The sequence below is a fragment of the Choloepus didactylus genome, chromosome 4, assembly GCF_015220235.1.
Source record: "Choloepus didactylus isolate mChoDid1 chromosome 4, mChoDid1.pri, whole genome shotgun sequence".
Lineage (NCBI taxonomy): Eukaryota > Metazoa > Chordata > Mammalia > Pilosa > Megalonychidae > Choloepus > Choloepus didactylus.
Window position 1 is genome coordinate 6,327,275 of NC_051310.1, and position 13,285 is coordinate 6,340,559.

General features: G+C 44.2%; 1 long non-coding RNA gene and 1 other non-coding gene across 2 annotated transcripts; both read right to left on the reverse strand.

Annotated features, from left to right (window-relative positions):
* Positions 1-2,577: 2,577 nt before the first annotated feature.
* On the reverse strand, positions 2,578-11,423 carry LOC119531069. Its single transcript, XR_005216192.1, has 6 exons — positions 11,409-11,423; positions 10,758-10,875; positions 10,278-10,334; positions 9,252-9,319; positions 5,841-6,004; positions 2,578-2,658 (listed from the first exon to the last, which is right to left on the reverse strand). It is a non-coding gene; the product is annotated as an uncharacterized LOC119531069 (long non-coding RNA).
* Positions 11,424-13,099: 1,676 nt separating this feature from the next.
* LOC119533698 lies at positions 13,100-13,173 on the reverse strand. The gene has a single exon (XR_005216813.1). It is a non-coding gene; the product is annotated as a small nucleolar RNA SNORD113/SNORD114 family (small nucleolar RNA).
* Positions 13,174-13,285: the final 112 nt, after the last annotated feature.

Here is a 13,285-nt window from a genome sequence, read left to right on the forward strand (position 1 = left end):
TAGAAGTGGACCGATCACCAGTCAACATTGGCCCATGAATGGCGACTTTTATTTCACTCATTTAATTTTTTAAGATCTCAAAGCCCATCCATAAACCCGGCCTCCCTCCCAGAACTAAGACATTAACTGTAACTTACATACACCGGGGCCACCTCCCCGTGTTCCCTCTAAAGCACGTGGTCCTGGGAACCCACAGGCAGGGCCCCCCACGGGCCCGGCCAGTGACCACAGCTCAGCCAAGCCCCCCTTGCTGCAGGAGACATTGGCTGGCATCACCGACAGCCAAGCACCCAGCAGAGCCTCCCTCCCAGAGGGCAAGGGGGTTTGTTGGGCAGGTGGGTAGCCAAGGAGAGGCTCTGACGAAGCGGGTAAGCCCGGGCAAGCTGAGGCTGGCCCTGGACCCCACTCTAAGAAAAGGAGGAAAGAACCCCGGTGGGCTGGGCCAGGCCTAAGGCCCTCAATTCTGCAGCTTTTGAGTTCTTGTGAATTTTGCAAAATGCTGTTTGGGGGTAACTGTCAGAAGCAGAAAGGGAGGGTCCCAGATCCTTTGCTGCAGAGCTTTTAGGAAAAGTCACCCAGCTGGGAAGCTGGGCCAGGAAACTCTGTTGAGTTCTTTTGTCCTGATGAGCAAACCATAAACATGTGCTGCAGCGTTTTCAAGACCAAAACCTCTCTCAGGAAAGGGGGCTTCACCTCCAGGCTCTTGGACGGAAAACAACACACAGGCAGGCTCTGCTCCTAAGGCACCTCCTTCTGTTTCAGACCCGCCACCCACCCATCCATCCTGGGCAGAGGGCTGGGGGCGTCTGTGGGGGTGGGATGCACCCTGGGCCTGGGGACAGAGCAGAATCATCTGAGCCTTGGTTTCCTTCTCTATAAGGGAGATGGTGACACCCACTCCTGCAACCCTGGGGGCCTCTAGTGAGGTGGCAAACATGGCAGCACCCCCGACTCTGGGTAGCCAGCTTGCTGTGGGATTGGGGGGTGTGCAGGGGTGACACCTCCCTTCCTCCTTTCCCTAGCATCCATCCGGCACTTTCTAGCTCACAAACTACTTTCCTTTGCACCCAGCTGCGCCCCAGAGAAGTGCCTCCATCTAGGGGAGCCACATTATCCTGCCCTCTCCAGCCCCTCTCAGGGACCCCACAATGCCTCCTCTTCCTCGCGATAAAAATCTAAACTGGCCCAGACAGCCACAGCCCCTGAGAAGGGGCAGCTCGGAGAAATAGCCCAGGGGGGAAACTAGGAGACAGCTGCCTGGTCCGGCAGCCAAGGCCATCCCTGCCTGCCAAGTGGAGAGAGACCCACTGGGTGCAGGCAGCCGCTCACTCTCTGCTGTCTGGGTCTTCAAGGGGATGGAATGCTGTTACCTTCGGGATCCTCCCCTCACTTTAAATTCAGCGGTGCAGGTTCCCAGGCACCTGTCAGCTGAGCAAACAGCTGCAATATTTAGCTATGTGGCCTGCAGAGCACTGGGGTTTAGGGGGGGGAAGGAATTGGAGGGACAGTGCAAAGAAAATGTATGGAAAGGTTGGGCACAAATGACAGGGATCAGGGGTCCCGAGTTGCAGGGAAGCAGCAGGTGGGCCCCAGGGCCAGAAAGCTGGGGTCACTCCAGCCCTTTAAGAAGCCTACACTGACCCAGGGTTCCCCAGAGAACCACTCCAGGAGCCCAGCAGTGCCCGGGACAGCAGGGGTGAGGGGGCACATGCGCCCGGCTCGCCTTCGTCCCTCTGGGCAACCGCCAGCAGCCCTGGCTGGTGGGGGATCACCAGCTCGTGCTGACACCTGGGACGTCTGCCGGGGACAGATGGTGCGCCCCTGCCAAGCCAGCAGGGTTGTCTTTTATTTTATCGTGTTGAGAAAACACGTGCCGGTAGGAGAAGCCTTGGCTCCAAGGGAAATGAAAATAGCACCGAATGGCCCTGAAATGATGCGTGAGGCTTCAGGGCCTGGAAGGACAGGGAGGAGGTGAGGAGGGTCAGGAATTTTTGCTGTCTCCCCTACAGCCAAGATGGGGAGATGGCAGGGATGGGTGTCGTAATTCCATTTCCCTTTTTACAGATGGGGAAACTGAGGCTAAGCTGGGCAGAGTCACTGGCTCTGAATCAAGGCTCAGACGGAGGGAAGGAGGTGGCATCACCTTTTTGGAAGGTCACCCAAGGACACGGGGGCCCCTGCCTGGGGAGGGGGAAGACAGAGAGGCAAGTGTGGCTAGCTCAGACTGGAGGAGGAAGATTCCTCACGCGGGGGCAAACAGGAGGCCGTGTGTTTAGGAGCCTAAAGCCCTCCACGGGGAAGACCCCACACACCATACTCACCGTTGGTGCTTGGCTCATAGCAAGGTTTTTGCAGAACAAATGAATGAAATTTACTTCTATTTTATTGATGAGGACACAATGTTGGAGGGTCCTGGTGACTTCTCCAAAGGCACAAACCAGGGTACTTCCTGGAAGAGAAGAGAAAAATGACATCAGAATAGAAGAGAGGCCCAGGGGCTCTCCCCACCCTCAGAGCTGGTCCGCGGCCAGTGTCCACTCACCAAGGCCAGTGGGGCACAGATGCTGAGAAGTGGGCCTCCAGCTGGTTCGAACCCTTTCCTGCTTTGCCCCTCCAGCCCGCCACATCATTGCTCCGCACAGCAAGGGCCCAGTGAGGCTGTAAAGAGAATTGGACATTGAGTCAGAGCGGCCTGGCCCTCGACCGAGGCCCTGCTGGGATCTGGGGCACAGCTCTGCCTTCCCAGGCCTCAGTTTCCTTATCGGGGCAGTGAGACACTGATTTCATGTTCTCTTTCACCTCCACAGCAGGGCCCACCGAGCTCCGGTTCTCAGCCCTGCCTGGTGGCCCCTGTCCTCCGTGGGGGTGGCCTGGACAGCTCCCTGGCCTGCCCCTGGGCTCCCTTTCCCTCCAAGCCCCGGGGGCCGAAGCTCCAGCACCATCTAGCTCACAGCTCACACACTGTCCCATCAATTTCAGGACCAAATCAAACTCCCTCTGGCTTCGGGAGCTTCCAGGCTTCAGCCAAAAGCTTGAAAGGAGAGCTAATGAGGACGACCGAGCTCACTCAAGTTTCATCAGAAAAGCAAAACCAAACCGTGGAATTCTGTCTCGCAAACCTTCCGCCTGCTCACTGACGGCCCAAGGTTTGTTTTCAATCTTCCCTTCCCTTGTCTGAGAGGAGGCCCTGGCGACCCCCGCAAGCCAGACTCAGCCCTGGCCAGTGGCCACTGGGTTTCAAATTTTGAAATAGGCCTTTCGCAAAATGTTCAGTTTTGAGCCCTGGTCCGACTGCCCACATCCTGTCCAAACTTCCTGGGGGAGTGAGATTTATTTAAGAAAGGAATAAAATCCCCGCGTTCATGCCACTGAGTGAAAACATGCTCCATCCCAGGCAATTTCAAGGATTAAGGTTACATATTTCCTAATGAGGCCCAGGCCGTGGCACACTGGAGATGCTTGGAGGAACAGGCCAGTGACAGGGAGGGGCTCGTCTCCATCCAAGGACCCCAGTTCTCTGCCAGGGATGGAATCTGACCCCCAGAACGGCCTTACAATCATTCTTTTGTTCATTCCTTCATTCCTTCACTCCAGCAGCATTTTTACTGAGCAGCTGCTCTGCACCCAGGTTCTGGGGAGCGGGGCCCCCAAAGCATCCAACACTGAACACCCAATCTGGTTGGGAAGGGGAACCCCTAAGCAGATCATGGCCAGCCAACAGGAGAGGTTTCTGAATAGAGGTCAAGCTCACGTAGCAGATCCGAGTGTGGGGTGACTCATCCCACCTGGAGAAGCAGGACAAGCCCTGCAACCACTGGGCAGTGTGAGGGGAGGGCTGAGACACAGGTGCCTGTGGACTCGGGGAGGCCATGCTGGGTGGAGCCCAAGGCCGGGGGGGGGGGGGGGAAGCGTGGCTGGGGGCCAAGCAGCAAAGAGCCTTGAGCATGAGGCCAAGGGAACCAGACTTTGTCCTGGGGCCTCCTGGACCTACAAAAGGGTTTTCAGAGCCTGGGACTCTTTGGTGGGCACTCTGGAATGTTCATGCTGACCACAGTGAGAAGAACAGATTGGAGGCAGGGCAGAAAGACCAGTTCAGAGGCTCATGCCAACCCAGACCTGAGGAGGTGGCAGGGGAGACGAGGAAGGGGGCCCAGGACCTCACCGGAGAGACGTAAAGGGACAGAAAGGGGGCTGAGGTGGGGACTGAAAGTCTGAGGCAATGGGAGACTGAAAACTAGAACAGAGCACGCCCAACTGCCAGGTCTGCTGGAGAACACAAAGTGATGCTTGGGATAGGACTGTACTCAGGCAGCACGTCAGGAACCAGAATGAAATGTGGCAAAGGAGGAAGAAGAGGACAAATCGTATTCCCCAGTTTACCCTTAGACTGTCATGTGGAAAAACATCGAAGAAAAACAATTGATAGCTGACCAGGAGAGATCAAATAGTGACACTCAGCAGACTCATCTCTAACACGCTTGGTGGTGAGTGGGGTGCAATGTTTCACAGTCATACCTACCCAGGTAAGAACCAAGTAATAGCTTCAGAAACCCCCAAATCTACCCATCTCTTACTGTTCCACAGACCCAAAGACCCCCTGACTCAACCCCAGGAAGCCAAAGCCGCTGGCCAGCACTCACCACAGCTTTGGACTTATTCTACTTAAAGTTTCCCTCCAAAATAAGAGGGAGAAGCAATGGGAGCTTATTTTTGGGATCAAGCAGTGACCACCAAACAAGACCAACCCAGTGGGCTGGGTCACTAGTGCCCCAGCAACTTGTCTTCATATAGCACGTATCAGGATTATTTGTTTAAAAGCTCTTTCCCATGCAAGACATGGGCTCCACGAGTGCATATTTACTGCACAGCCCTGTCACATAAAACGGCCAAATACTTTTTGAATAAATGAAAGCACAAATGAATGATTAATTCACCAACATTTCCTAATGCCTACACCTTCTGGTTGGCCGTAACACCAAAGAAAGACTTGTCCTTAAGAAGTGCATAGCCCATTAGAAGAAATTAGCAGCTCATAATTAACAATGTAATATGGGATCTGTTGGAGGCACATAAGAAGGATGAATAAGAAAGAGCAAACCTGAACAAAGGGATGTGAGACGCCAAGGAAGAGGGCAAGGGTTTGAGAAGGTGTGAAGGGGAGGAGACGTCTGTGTTAGGCTTAGCACAAGGCTGAGTAATCGGTGGGAAGCACCAGAAAACAAAAATTGGAAGTTGTTGAATGCTGTGAGGTTGTATAGCTCATTTATCCGAGAAATTCTGGGGAATGAATGAGAGCCTAATTTCTGTCTCCTGTGCCTAAACACATATGCCAAGTGACCTTAGATTTCGGCCCAAAGACTTGAATATTGACCCTGCTGCCCAGTGTCAGCCTTCAGAGGTCCCCCCTGCAACCCACGTGGCCTGAATTCCGAGGAACTGGAGCTTGCCCAGGTGGGAAGAAGCCAACCTAGGGGGGTCAAAATTAGGGTCCCAAATGTCCAATATTAAGAAGGGGAGGTTATTTTATTCAGTTGGAAGTAAGACCGATAGTTGAGTCTTCCATTCAAATCCACAGGAAGAAGAGGCCTGCGTTCCAAGATAGGTGGTCCAGCACCAAGACCAAGTTCCAAGGAAGGATACAAGGCTAGGAGTGAGAAACAGAACCCAGGGTCGGGAGCCAGCAAAGACAAGAGAGGAAGCTGAGGCGTCACAGTGAGGCACATCGCAGGTGCTAGACATACATTTAGTGAAAAAGGAAGTGAGGGAGGGATCCAGGGAAGGAGGATGGTTGGGCCTTAGGTGACTGCCCCATGGAGAGATCCAAGGTGTTGAGAACTTACTTTTCTTGTTGCACATCTCTCGTAGAAGGGTGTGCTAGGCTGCCTTAAAGGTATGTGGTCTGGGCTGGCCTATTCCATCCAAACTGGCATTTTTCCCAGAACTTAGATGAAACTTCCGTTCTTCTGAAGAGAGGGAATTTTGGTATCACATCCATTCAGGCGCTCTTAAATAAGTACCATAGAAATAATCAATTGCAGCCACGTGGTGTGGGGATGGCAATAACTGGCAAATATTTTTGAGGCATCTGTTCCCTCCCAGGGACCACCTTATATACATGGCATGTATTATATCATTTAATGGATAACTGTATTTGACCGTTCTTGTTAAAACAAGCTCACAACATCTCAGGAGGGATCTATCATTACCCTCAAGGGATGGCCTCACAGATGAAGAAGCTGAGGCAGATGGTCCAGATGTGCTTCACATCTGACCCACAGATGTGGTTCCAAAACTAGGACAAGGAGGAACTTGGTTTGCTTGGAAAGGTAAGGAGTGGGGCAAGGTAGTTGGGCCCACTGCTTGGAGGTATAAACACAAAATAACTGAGTTATTTTTGATCTCCTGCCTTGGCAGAGCCCCAGGCAGCTTTCGGGAAGGCCCAGGGCTTCCATTCCACCATGCCAAGCCAATGTTGCCCAAGGATGGGCCAATGTCCAGGCAGGTCAGAACTGCCAGTATCATTGCTCACTGTCTGGCACTGGACACAGGAAGCTGGACTCAAGGGAGAACGTGCACTTGCGTGGGAGGATGCCACAGACACAACACAGAATGGCTCCCAGGCCACTGGGAGAAAGGCCACCCTGGTTCCACAAAAGCACATGTATTTTTAGTTATTCATTCATTCAGCAGTAACTCACTGGGCACCTACGAGACTCAGGGCTGGGCAGGCACTGGGGAAACAGAGGAATCTGACCCAGTTCCTCGCCCTCAAAGCACATCAGTTTCGTGATGACACCTAAACAAACGCCCGTGATAGAGTGGGATGGTCAAGGTGTTTATAATGTGCTCTGAGTTTGGGGCATGGCTAACTCTCTCCAGAGCAGCCAGGGTGAGCGTGTGATTCATTCACTCATTTCTTGACTCATTCACTCATCTACTTCTTTACAAAGAAGTTAATTTATTCCTCAATTAAATAACACTCATTGACTCATTTACTAACTCATGACTTTATTCATTCACTCATACATATTCATTTATTCATCCATTTACCTATTCATTTACTGATTAATTTATTGTCTCAACCATTGATTTATTTACTGATTCATAAATTTATTTGATTTATCCTCATTGATTGATTGATTCATTTATTCACTCATTCATCTCTTGACTTGTTAAATGATTCATTGGTTCACTTAGTTGTTTATTCATTGACTCATTCGTTGCTTGATTCATACAGACTCATTCATCCCTCATCACTAATTAACTTTTATTTATCCATTACTTCATACACTCACTCAGAGCTTCATTAACTCATTCATTCACTTTCATTTCAGTACTCATCTTTCATTTATCGACTCAATGAAATTCAGTCTTTCATTCATTTTCTGATTTATTTATGTACACACTGACCCATCCATTATTCATGCATTTATTCACTTATGATTTAGTCACTCATTAATTCATTCTTCATTCATTCACTTATCTGCACACGCATTAACTTCATTCATTCAGTCATCCCTTTGTTTACTCAAAGATCTCCCATTCACTAACTCATGGCTTCATTCATTCTTTATTTCTTTCAATCATCATTTATTCAATTGCTCATTCAACAGATGTTTATCACTTCTGCTTTCTGGGCTAGGAACAAGGGGCAGAGCAAGGTATGTTATGAGTATGGCCTCTAACTTGTCACTGGATCATAAAGCACCTGAAATTTGAGATTGAGCTAAGGACACACCCTCTGTGCTTATGCAACACCCATCTACATGCCCTATCCTATTGAATGTTTACACTCATATAAATACAAATTTACATTTATAATAAAATATTCTATTTTTATCTTATAATGCCAAAGAGCTCCTTGACAACTGGAACTAGATTTGGTTCATGTATGAACACCATACCCAACACCGGGCCGAGCACAGATTAAGGACAGTATACACTTTTGAGCTGAAATTAATACCTCAATTTCAGTTATCTGCGCACTCTCTCAGATACTGAGCACCAGAAAATTTTTTAAATGGGGTACAGGGGTCTCCTGCCAGCACCTCCAAATAAGTTGAGTGACCTGAATTTATACCTGAGAGTGACATGCAACCCTCCACAGGACATTTCAGTACTACATTCAGAATAGTAAGACGTATTATACACTATTAAAACAAAGACATAAAAGATTAATATTTTATTTCATAGACGTCAGTGGAGCAGAATTTGAATAATCATAATCCTTGCTCCAAAGCACATTTTCAGTACTGGTCCCTGATCTTCCCTCTTCTAATTTACTTTTTGATAAATTTATCTACTAAATAACAATAAGACCGTGAACTCCATGAACTCACCAAAACACAAGAACAAAACCACTAAATATTTTAACATCTGTCTCTGTCCTCATTTCACACAGAGGTCACAGATTAAATCTTTTTTGGTTAATGGACTTCAGAGAAGCATGATTGGATTGAGAGTAATTCTTGTTTCATGAAATTTTATCATTAGAATACTCTTGGCCAATTTAATTGTCTTTATCTATGTATGTTTTCCTTATTTATTATCATTTTCAAAAAATTAAAATCAACAACAAGGGATCTACTGTCCAACAGGAAAAAATGGACTCTTAAATAAGAGTCCATTAAATAATCCGTCTAATTGAACAGAGTAAAACGGTGGACCCAAGTCAAACAATTCCTCGTTTCAGGACATAATCTCATCATGAGCCATGAGTGGCCACTATAATTTGACCAGAGCATTTACTTTTTATTTGTTTAATCATTTATTATTTTTAGCAAAATAATAAAACCAAGGAATTTGTTAGGCCATACCTTGTGACCGTTTTTCGCTGTATATATGGACTAGCGTAGAGTGAAATGTCTAGCGATAGGTATGAGTATTGACTTCAGTGTGTGATCCTTCATTGTTTAGCTATGAAATTAAAACTGTATTTAATTGGCAATAAAAAAATAAAAATAAAAATAAAAAATAAAACCAAGGAAAACACAACCCAAGAGCAAGAACTTTGACTTATACTAAAATCTATCCATAATCCAAGAGGGAGTAGCCAAATCCTATTTTTAACGGACCTCAGGTTTGCAAAATTAATTAGCCATGACCGTAATGAGAACACATTATCACTGGTCCTTGAATGATCTTCTTTGATTTTATGATTGCAAGAAACCATTTATTCTTTTCAAATAATACAGTCATCATCCATAAACAAAATGCCTAAACCAAAAATAAGAACTTAATCATTTACTTACCCTGATCTATACTCTCCTTAGCCACACAGGTAACAGTCTTGATCTACATCATTAAATAATAATCGAAACTGCCAAGGAGCATCCATTATGTGGGATACAAAAACAGATGTAAAAAAGAATAAAATACACATGTCATTGGTTCATACTTAGACCTCATCTTGGTGGGCAAGTTAAGTAACTCTTTTACAGTGCTTTGGGAGGTCCCCTTTCCACAAGCCTACTGTAAACATTTTCTCATTTATGTAGTTGTCCATTATTTAATGATTTGTTTAATCAGATTTTTTCCTTCGTGAATCAAACACCCAGGAATCCACTTAAAACTAGATGCAGAATATTAACTATTAAATGCCTCTCTCCATCTGCTTCTTACACAAAGTGGTAAAAACCTTGATCTACTTTTTTTAACGGACCAAAGTATTTCAGAACTGAATAATGTTCTTTGTTTTAACATATCCTTGAAATTGGTCCAGGTTTTGACATTTTTCTTTATTCATGAATGTATTTCTTTAATGTTTCATTGATTTATTCACTAATAATATGAAATACCCAATAACTTTCTCAAACCCCAGTGACATTCTTGAACTTTCCTGGGATCATTCTCTTTTGCAAAGGACCTCAGTGGTACAAAAAATGATTGATCATGATTTTAATTCAGATGCATTCCATTCGCATCATTGGCCCAGCCATGCTCCTCTGCATTTAATTTGGACAATTTTTGAGACATGAACCCGTCGATCTAATCAACCTCTGAACACATCCTCAATGAGTATCAGTCTAGATTGTTATCAAGTGGGGGGATTTAAATAATCAATAGGACAAACATAAAATGGACATTTAAGTTCTGAAAATGCAGGCATCTCATTTTTACTAAACTGGATTAGTCATAAACTTTGGTTCATAACACATTCTGATCATATGTCTATGCATGCCCTTTTTAAATTTAAATACATTTATTCCTCTTTAATGAAAAACCCATAAAATCACCACCCAACCTAGGACTCTGAGTATTACTCATATGTTCCTTACCCATATTGGAAATCTTCATGATTGAAGAATAATTCAATTAGCTCAGGTGCATCCATCCTGTGGAATGTAAAGAGGATGTTAACAAATAAAAAGGTTTTAATTTAGTGAGCATGGGGTGAACAAGACAGAAATTAATCATAAACAATGTTTTCTACTACGTTCTTATCTCAGGCTCATAAGGGAAACTCCTTGGTATTTATCAATTTATTTATCATTTTACTGATAATATTTTCAGTAAAATAATTTTCATAATACAAGCACCGTTGAGTGCACAACCCAACATAAGAACTGAGTATTACCGATATCTGACTCCCTGTTCCTTACCATCAGAGCTAACAGATTAGAGATCCTTTGTCAAAGGGCTTCTGTTGTGCGGAATTGGATTAATCATGAACCTTGGTTTATAAGACAATCTCATCATCGATCTACAAGTGACTCTCTTTGATGACACACCATACCTTTTGATAATATAGTGAATACCTTCAACAGGCCACCCCAACAAGACAAGAACTTCAGCTATCACTCGCCGTGAATGCTATGCTTCTAACACGGAGAGGCAGCCATAAAGTCTGATCACTACAGCCCAAGGACTTCCATTCTGTGGAGTCAAGAGCAGATGGTAAAGATAATGGGAAATGAATATGCATTTTATGGTCAATTTTTTTTTAAATTAAAAAAATATCCAAGAGCATCTTTTGTAAAATAAAAGGGGGGAATGATGTGAAATTCTATCCATCAAATGCTCCTTCCCTTTGATTGACTTAGCTTTTGGAAGTTAATGAATTCAAGAAATTGTTAATTTCTGTTTTCTTAATAAAATAACAAACTGGAAAGCACCATGGACCCCGAGCAAGTACATTGACTATGGCTGTTCTCTGTCTATATGACCTTTACCCAAAGAGGTGACACCCCTGATTTATTTATATCCTACCTCAATTTTCCAGAATGGTATTAAAAATAATATAATTACACTATTGTACTGTTCAGACGTATACTAAACCTTGGTTTGAAACACATTCTAGCCTTTGGTTTTCTTTAATTTTGTGTATGGATGTAGCAATTTATTCATTTTTAATAACACAGTGAACACTCATGAACAAACAGCCCTCAAGGACAAGAACCCTGTATTACTTGCACGAGTCTTCAGGCTCCCTTCCCAGAGACATGGCAAGCCAAGACCTTCCTCAATGAGCACCAATTCTGGGGAAGAGAAAGTACAAGTTAGAAAGAATGAACCATCCTAGATCTTGATTTTGCTCTGATACTCTGACAGATGTAAAGTGAGCATGCTTAGATTAATCTTAAACGTTGGGCCGTGTCCCTTAATACAACCTCCCCCCTGCCCCAAACACATACACACACACACCCTACCTCTTTTTTATTAAATTAACTCAATTACTGATTTTACATTTAAAAAATTAACACCCTTAATGCCACCACCTGAATCAAGAATAAAATTTGACTATGAAACTTACCAGTTTCAATGCCTCCACCCATATATGTGATCATACATGTAAATATCAGGTTGCCCAGAGGGAGAAAACATTCCTAATTCTAATAAAATAAACTTTTATTTTGTTATTCAAAAAAAAAAAAAACAAACCCACTTAAATCTTCTGTATAAGTGGGCCACACTTGGATAGAATTAAATTCATCCCAATTTGTGTTTCAAAAAATTTTTTCAGCAATGAACAAGGCTTGACCCTACTTTATTTATTACTCATTCATAAATTAATTTGACCAATAATTCATTCTTCTGAACAAAACTGAACAATATTTAAATTCCCAGAAACCTAGAATGGAAATGCTATTGTCCACATTTGTCTACATCTTCCTTACCCAAACTTGTAAAAGCCATTTTTTTTCCCAAGAGGGACATCAGCCGAGCAGAAAAGATTAAATCATAACCATTATTTCAACACATGTGCATCACTGGCCTATACGTTGTCCCTTCCAGCAATTAATTACTATTAACTTGTTACTTTACTCAGCTGTAATGATAAAATCAATATTTTTGCATGCACTCAAGAAAATGGCACCGAATAACAGTGTTATTTAGCTGCTCATTGCCAAAGTAATAACAGACTATGTATCTTTGTAATGGAACTTAGTGAACTCAATAGCTCTTGTAATAATAAAAGATATTCACCAATGGTCCATACTTGGCCGTCATTAATTTACAGAGCTGTTTGGTCACTTACTTAATTATATAAACTATTTTCCTATTTAGCAATTAACCAACCAACCAGAAAACCACAGATGAGTGCTCGGCTTGTTATATTTTGTTACATTTCATGTGCTTAAGTCATCACGGCTTGGCCACATTTTCCTTCACCTATTCATATTCCCAACTATGGCGGAACGCCCAAACGGGCTAGAGTGCACCCATTCTGAGGAGCACGAAGCAGCGGGGATGATAGCAAATTGAGACGTTATCTCCACTGTCTGCATCCCACCTTTCATTCACTCGTAATAAAGCAAAAGCGGACCTGTACCTGATGCAGAGCAGGAACAGTGACGATGCTTCTCAAGGTCTATATGACTGTTAAAGAGGTAACACCCTTAATAACTTAGTGTTCATTCCAAATCATATTAATAGTATTTCTCTCCTTATAATATATCATAATAATTGGAACATACCTCACCCTTTTAATCTTTATTCAGTTCAATATTGGTTTATGGGTTCTTCCATTGATTCTTAGATGAAAATAGCATCAAAATCCATGAACACTAAGAGTAGAGGCACAAAGTTCTTGAGGAACTCTACCATCTGTCTATAGGATTACTTGCAAAAGAGGAAATAGACTAGGTTGCACTTTGGGTTGGACCTCAAGTTCCAGACATGTGTTATTCATCATCCATGGTCCATATGCTACAAGGCATCATGCCTGGTCCAGGGTTTACCTGCTTTTCTTATTTCATTCTAAATTTGTTTATTTACTATTAATAATAAAAAACCTATAATTCTCAAAAACCTGAGAATCAAGTACTTAATATACCTAATATCA